The 8,063-nt window shown below is 45.8% G+C and overlaps 1 non-coding gene across 1 annotated transcript; it reads right to left on the bottom strand.

Annotated features, from left to right (window-relative positions):
* Positions 1 to 7,536: 7,536 nt before the first annotated feature.
* Trnap-cgg (transfer RNA proline (anticodon CGG)) lies at positions 7,537 to 7,611 on the bottom strand. Its single transcript has one exon. It is a non-coding gene; the product is annotated as a tRNA-Pro (tRNA).
* Between the last annotated feature and the right edge of the window lie 452 nt (positions 7,612 to 8,063).

The raw sequence follows: 8,063 nt of genomic DNA, 5'->3' as shown, positions 1-8,063 counted from the left end.
GCGTATGAAAGAATGCTTACATTTGAAGCTGAAAAATTATTGAAAAAATTTACTTCTAAGGAATTAATGAACACATCTGCAAGGATTACTACTAAGGGGTTCCCCATTGGAAGGCCATCTAATTGCTGATATAGTTTTCCATTAAATTCAAAATAATTGTATTTTACTACAGTACGAAGTAAATTCACGAAGTCGATGATTTGTTCATCAGATAAATGTTTTTTGAGAGAACGTAAATTATTTTCTACTATGCCTAAGGCTTCAAGTACCGGCACATTTCGTATCTCTATCACAGTGAACGCGCTTGATTTTATTGACTAAATCTTGACTATTTGAAACAGAATAATTACAAATGAAAACGAACGATTTTTTCAATATATCTTGCAATAATTTGGCTGTCTTGATAAGCACTGTTCATAGTGTTGGAAATTGGGAAGATCGATGGTTTTTTATGGACTTTAAACTGAGCTCGTAATACAAATAATATGCTTTTAAAACAATTAATAATATTAAAACTGACGATTTTTGGTTTCACATTAACGAACGATTAGAGAAGTGTAGACAAAACATTAGACATGAAAAGAAACTAAGTAAACTGGAATGCCTTCTTCCTGCAAAATCATGTAATCCACATAATTTTAAAAAAGTGATCTTATATTCTATGACAGAGTTTTAAATAAGACTGACATTAATTTTACAAAAGCTGAGATTTTGCTACTAGAGAAAGGCTTAAACTATATCAGGTATCCAGCCAAAATGTACTTGAAAATTTTCTTGTTGATTTAAAATCAGGCCTAGACAGTGTAAAAATGGACAGTTCCTGTCAGACTACAGTAGCAAATGATGTTTGTAATACTGTCAGCTAGAACCTAACCAATCCTCGTAATATTGTTAATTCTGACAAAACAACTAATTAAAACCATAAATACGAAGATTGTAGAAAAAGATGCTTTGGTAAGGAAAGCTCATAAGGGTAACCCCATTGTCATTGCTAGCAAACAAGAATATCTTCAAAAACTCTACAGTTTCCGAGCTACATGAAGACCCCACGCCAACTTTGCGGAAAGAAGTCAGAACCGGTATTAACGATACCAAAGCTCTTCTTAAACCTTTCCAAAAAAGCAACTAATCAATATGAATCCCCAGCCACCTAAGTTATGAGATCAGTTTGAAGTCCCTGAAAAAGACTATCAGATCCGCTCAATTTCCAAGACTATGAACGGTGCTTATCACAACATAGCCAAATTCTTGCAAGATATACTGAAAAAAAAATCATTCGTTTCCAATAGCAATTATTCTGTTTCCAATAGTCAAGATTTAGTTATTAAAATTAAGGACGTTCACAGAGATACAAAACAGATCTCTTTCAGAACACCTTCATTGTTTTTTTTCTCCTTTCTATCCATGTGGCCCGCGTCAGGCTTCTCCGAAGCCACATTTACATCGTTTGGAGACGCTTTTTGTCTGTCTTCAGCAGTGTCCAGTTTTCACAGCCACACAGGAGCACAGTCCATAGTTTCCAGATGGCGACCCCAGTTGCGGGGGCTTGAAGTAAGAGAGACCCGCCCAAGAGATTGACTGTCCCGGTTGAGGGGGACGGCCAGCGTGGCGCAACACATGTCCTCGCATTGTAACGCAGTTACCTTCCTTAACTCCCCACTTGTCGGGACGCGTACGTATGCAACCACAAAAGACTTCTAATAGGGAGAGAGACTGTTAATGATTAATAGTCCATGCATATACACTCCTGGAAATTGAAAGAAGAACACCGTGAATTCATTGTTCCAAGAAGGGGAAACTTTATTGACACATTCCTGGGGTCAGATACATCACATGATCACACTGACAGAACCACAGGCACATAGACACAGGCAACAGAGCATGCACAATGTCGGCACTAGTACAGCGTATATCCACCTTTCGTAGCAATGCAGGCTGCTATTCTCCCATGGAGACAATCGTAGAGATGCTGGATGTAGTCCTGTGGAACGGCTTGCCATGCCATTTCCACCTGGCGCCTCAGTTGGACCAGCGTTCGGGCTGGACGTGCAGACCGCGTGAGACGACGCTTCATCCAGTCCCAAACATGCTCAATGGGGGACAGATCCGGAGATCTTGCTGGCCAGGGTAGTTGACTTACACCTTCTAGAGCACGTTGGGTGGCACGGGATACATGCGGACGTGCATTGTCCTGTTGGAACAGCAAGTTCCCTTGCCAGTCTAGGAATGGTAGAACGATGGGTTCGATGACGGTTTGGATGTACCGTGCACTATTCAGTGTCTCCTCGACGATCACCAGAGGTGAACTGCCAGTGTAGGAGATCGCTCCCCACACCATGATGCCGGGTGTTGGCCCTGTGTGCCTCGGTCGTATGCAGTCCTGATTGTGGCGCTCACTTGCACGGCGCCAAACACGCATACGACCATCATTGGCACCAACGCAGAAGCGACTCTCATCGCTGAAGACGACACGTCTCCATTCGTCTCTCCATTCATGCCTGTCGCGACACCACTGGAGGCGGGCTGCACGATGTTGGGGCGTGAGCGGAAGACGGCCTAACGGTGTGCGGGACCGTAGCCCAGCTTCATGGAGACGGTTGCGAATGGTCCTCGCCGATACCCCAGGAGCAACAGTGTCCCTAATTTGCTAGGAAGTGGTGGTGCGGTGCCCTACGGCACTGCGTAGGATCCTACGGTCTTGGCGTGCATCCGTGCGTCTCTGCGGTCCGGTCCCAGGTCGACGGGCACGTGCACCTTCCGCTGACCACTGGCGACAACATCGATGTACTGTGGAGACCTCACGCCCCACGTGTTGAGCAATTCGGCGGTACGTCGACCCGGCCTCCCGCATGCCCACTATACGCCCTCGCTCAAAGTCCGTCAACTGCACATACGGCTCACGTCCACGCTGTCGCGGCATGCTACCAGTGTTAAAGACTGCGATGGAGCTCCGTATGCCACGGCAAACTGGCTGACACTGACGGCGGCGGTGCACAAATGTTGCGCAGCTAGCGCCATTCGACGGCCAACACCGCGGTTCCTGGTGTGTCCGCTGTGCCGTGCGTGTGATCATTGCTTGTACAGCCCTCTCGCAGTGTCCGGAGCAAGTATGGTGCGTCTGACACACCGGTGTCAATGTGTTCTTTTTTCCATTTCCAGGAGTGTAATTGCAGATTCCCAATGACCAACCCGCAGGCAAATTCGTTTACAAACTGTTAGTTTTATTTCGTACTTCCGAATGCCTCGGTTGCAATGAACCCCTCAATAAAAATTCCAAGAGGAAGGAGACCGAAATCAGTCGATTCTTGAAACACTGAGAAACTGAAATCCGTAATGGACTTCACATGTGATCATTCAGAGGAAAGTTGGTAAATTGCTAGAAATGAAAGCAATCGTGAAGAAGCACGTACAGTTTCAAGCGGCTTCTTCTCTTCTTTGTGGAAGTGAGTGTACACAGAAGGAACCGTTTTTCGACCGTTGCAACATAAGCAGAATGTGGAACCTTTGTCTGCAAAAGACGTGGTCAGTTCCCTATGGCACAGCAGGTAGACTTTGGCCTCTGTTCCTATCTCAGCCTTATTTTTCAGTGTTGGGAGCCCATCGCAGTGCAGCGCGTCCAGGGCTATAAAAGGTCAGGGGAGTAGCCGCTATCACGCTAATTCACTTATTCGATAGTTATTTTGAGCAGAAAGTCTCGCCATTCCCACAAAAACGTCACACTTACTTGAATAAAATGGTTAAGGGTATTTCTGAAACCCCCAGGTTTAGCAGCACCATCAGTGCTATCCACGCACTTTTGTTGTGCACTTTCAAAATGATCCTGTACAGAAACGGCCATTCACTGATTTCTAAACGCTGGTGTGGTAGACATCCCTTTCGATACGCCTCAGATTTTGGATGTGCTAGTAGACACCAGTTCGGTGAAATGGCGACACTTAGATGAGGTGAGTCGAAATGATTGCCTGTTACACCGGCGCCTAGAAATCAGTGCATGGCTGTTTCTGTGCATTGACGCTTTTAAAGAGCCCATAAAGGGTAAATGGGTTGCGCTGTGGGTGTTGCCGAACTGAGGCGTCTTAGGACAGTGGTTCCCAACCTTTCTTAGACCATTACCCATGAGTGCAATTAGGCATTAGCTAGTACCCCCACCCTACCCTACCCCTGCCATCTGTTGTCCCCTCCTCCCTCATATCATCACCAACTTTAGCACCTACCTAAACTGTAGAATGAAAGACTTTTCTTGGAACACTTTTAATTTTAAAACGATAAAATATGGCGCGCCCGCACGCGCTCGCGCTTGTATGTCTGTCTGTGTTTGTGTGTGTGTGTGTGTGTGTGTGTCTTAGAATGAATGTCGGAGGAATTCGTGGTGCGTTGCAAGTGCAACCCGCAACTCTTTCTCAGAAAATAAAGCTAACTATCCACAGTAAGGGTACACACTTGTTACAAAACCTGCGTCCCCTGCTTTACTCCTCTCCACTGCGGCGCTTAGTTGACCTGCACACTGCAACCTCATTTATAATCAAAGAAGTTCAGATGTGTGCACTACGCACTATGTGATGAAAAGTTTCCGGACACCCCCAAAAACGTATGTTTTTCACATTAGGTGCATTGTGCTGCCACCTACTGCGACGTACACCGTATCAGCGACCTCAGCAGTCATTAGACATAGTGAGAGAGCAGAATGGGCCGCTCCGCGGAACTCACGGACTTCAAACGTGGTCAGGTGATTGGGTGTCACTTGTGTCGTACGTCCTGTAAGCGAGATTTCCACGCTCCTAAACTACCCTAGGTCCACAGCTTCCGATGCAATAGTGAATTTGAAAATTGAAGCGACACGTACAGCATAAAAGCGTACACACCGACCACGTCCGTTGACTGACAAGGACCGCTGACAGTTGAAGAGGGTCGTAATGTGTAATAGGCAGATATCTATCCAGACCATCACACATAAATTCTAAACTGCAGTAGGATCCAGTGCAAGTACTATGAAAGTTTGGCGGGAAGTGAGAAAACTTGGATTTCATGGTCGAGCGGCTGCTCATAAGCCACACATAACGTCGGTAAATGCCAAACGACGCCTCACTTGGTGTAAGGAACGTAAACATTGAACGATTGAACAGTCGAAAAAGATTGTGTGGAGTGACGAATCACGGTACGCAATATGGCGATCCGATGGCATGGTGTGGGTATAGCGAATGCCCGGTGAACGTCATCTGCCAGCGTGTGTAGTGCCAACTGTAAAATTCTGAGGAGGCGGTGTTATGGTGTGGTCGTGGATTTGATGGAGTGGGCTTGCATCCATTGCTGTTTTGCGTGGCAGCTATCACAGCACAGGCCTACATTGATGTTTTGAGCACCTTCTTGCTTCCCACTGTTGAAGAGCAATTCGGGGATGTCGATTGCATCTTCAAACACGACCGAGCGCATGTCCTGTGGCGGAGTGGTTACACGACAATAACATCCCTGTAATGGACTGGTCTGCACAGAGTCCTGACATGAATCCTATAGAACACCTTTGCGATGTTTTCAAACGCCGACTTCGTACCAGGCCTCACCGACCGACACCGATATCTCTCCGCAGCGCAGCACTCCGTGAAGAATTTGCTGCCAGTCCCCAAGAAACCTTCCAACAGCTGACTGAACGTATGTCTGCGAGAGTGGAAGCTGTCATTAAGGCTAAGGGCGAGCCAAAACCATATTGAATTCCAGCATTACCAACGGAGGGCACACCGCACTTGTAAGTCATTTTCAGCCAGATGTTTGGACACTTTTGATAACAAAGTGTACTTATTTTCGTAAATGATTTCATTGTTGCATTCCTTACTTCTGACTAGGCAGAAATTGGACGGATTTAGGGTGTTAACGCTTTTTATCTATTCACTCTAATAATAATAATGGTAATAAAATTGTGTACAGCACTATAGTAGCCCTTATGTAGTTACTGCAATGTCGTGCTGTTAATTAATTAATTTATCTGTTTCGAAGAGAATAATGAAGCCATTTCTGGACTACTGCAGATGCCATCTACAATGTGGAGAAGTAATTTTCTTGAGATATTTAGCATTTGTTACGTATGTATCTCACTTTTATCACCAGCGATGAACGGCGCAAAGCACAACACATGTGTCAGTGGATGTTAGGAACCTGTAACCTCCACCGCATTACTGCTACTAATTGAGTAAAAGTAATTACTGATAACTTATATAATGAATATTTGACTCTTACAGAATTGTGATAGTAGCACTGATCTTTTCGAAATAATTCAGTTTCGTGAGTGAAACAGAATGGAATCGATTAGTTTTTACCTCTCAGAAAATTTCAGTTTTCCCCTCGGGGATTAATTACCCTGAAACACTCCCTATTAAACCCAATGTTATTGACTAGTGAATTATAGCCTAACAGATTGAAATAGTTTGACCGTGTGCAACGGATAAAGGCTCATCGATTAATATTTTCTCGGGAGTTGTTTCGTATAAAAAAAAATGTTCAAATGTGTCTGAATTCCTGAGAGACCAAACTGCTGAGGTTGTCGTCCGCTAGACTTACACACTACTTAAACTCACTTAATCTAACTAATGGTAAGAACAACCCATGCCCGAGGGAGGACTCGAAACTCCGGCGGGAGAAGCCGCGCTGTCCGCGACATGACGCCTCAAAACGCGCGGCTCCTCCGCTCGGCTGTTTCGTATAAAATCCAACAAAGCTAATTAGGACGGCAAGTAGCTATAATCGGTACATAAGTTGTTGTTAATGCTGTATATATTTTGTCTAAGCAGCACGAATGAGACAATTACTCCTTTCGTCTGACAAAAAAAAAAAAAAAAAATGGCTGAGCACTATGGGACTTAACATTTTAGGTCATCTGTCCCCTAGAACTTAGAACTACTTAAACCTAACTAACCTAAGGAAATCACACACATCCATGCCCGAGGCAGGATTCGAACCTGCGACCGTAGCAGTCCCACGGTTCCGGACTGCAGCGCCTAGAACCGCACGGCCACCGCGGCCGGCTTCGTCTGACAAAATTAAAGGTTAACACATCGCAGGTCGCCTACTAATGTCGTCATATGCCAACATTCTTCATTTGGCACTCAATACACAATCCTCAATGCAGTCCAAATCGTGGGTGTCCGGCGCGGTTGTCGCGTAATCACGGTGCACAAACGAACACTTAAACACATCAGACAAATCACTTAATTAACGCCATTTACGTATTCGCTGGAGGTCAGGCCCACAGCTTTGGGTGACACACACAGCCGTTAAACAATTGTAAACGCGGTCGGCCGTCCTGCCGAAATCCGTCCTGCTCGCTTAGCAGCCAACAACTTACTTATTCGGAGTCTAACACCGACTACCCTCTGGCGCACTGCTCGCTCGAGTAACAATAGTACCTACTGCGACCCGGGTGAGGCCAAAGATATATTGTTCTCAATAAGTAAGGGGCGGTTGACCCCTTTCAAACTCCAAAATGGGGAACCACTGTCTTAGAGGTACCATTCGCTGATTTGAAACTTCCTGGCGGATTAAAACTGTGTGCCCGACCGAGACTCGAACTCGGGACCTTTGCCTTCCGCGGGCAAGTGCTCTACCAACTGAGCTACCGAAGCACGACTCACGTCCGGTACTCACAGCTTTACTTCTGCCAGTATCCGTCTCCTACCTTCCAATCTTTACAGAAGCTCTTCTGCGAACCTTGCAGAACTAGCACTCCTGAAAGAAAGGATACTGCGGAGACATGGCTTAGCCACAGCCTGGGGGATGGGCAAAGGTCCCGAGTTCGAGTCTCGGTCGGGCACACAGTTTTAATCCGCCAGGAAGTTTCATATCAGCGCACACTCCGCTGCAGAGTGAAAATCTCATTCGCTGATTTATTCACACGTGTATCAACGCCTTATCCCCCACTCCATGTTTACTCCACAGGACGGCACGACACAGGAGAGCTGAAAAAACGTAAACGCCGTTTCCTATTTTGGATCACGTTCGAAGTCCACCGAATGGTCGGAAACAGTCCATGCAGATTACCTCCTGTATGCCAGAACAGAAATTGCGGTCGCACTACA

Source organism: Schistocerca gregaria, chromosome 2 (genome assembly GCF_023897955.1).
Source record: "Schistocerca gregaria isolate iqSchGreg1 chromosome 2, iqSchGreg1.2, whole genome shotgun sequence".
Lineage (NCBI taxonomy): Eukaryota > Metazoa > Arthropoda > Insecta > Orthoptera > Acrididae > Schistocerca > Schistocerca gregaria.
The sequence above is the reverse complement of the archived record's forward strand: the minus strand, read 5'-3'. Positions and strand labels throughout refer to the sequence as shown.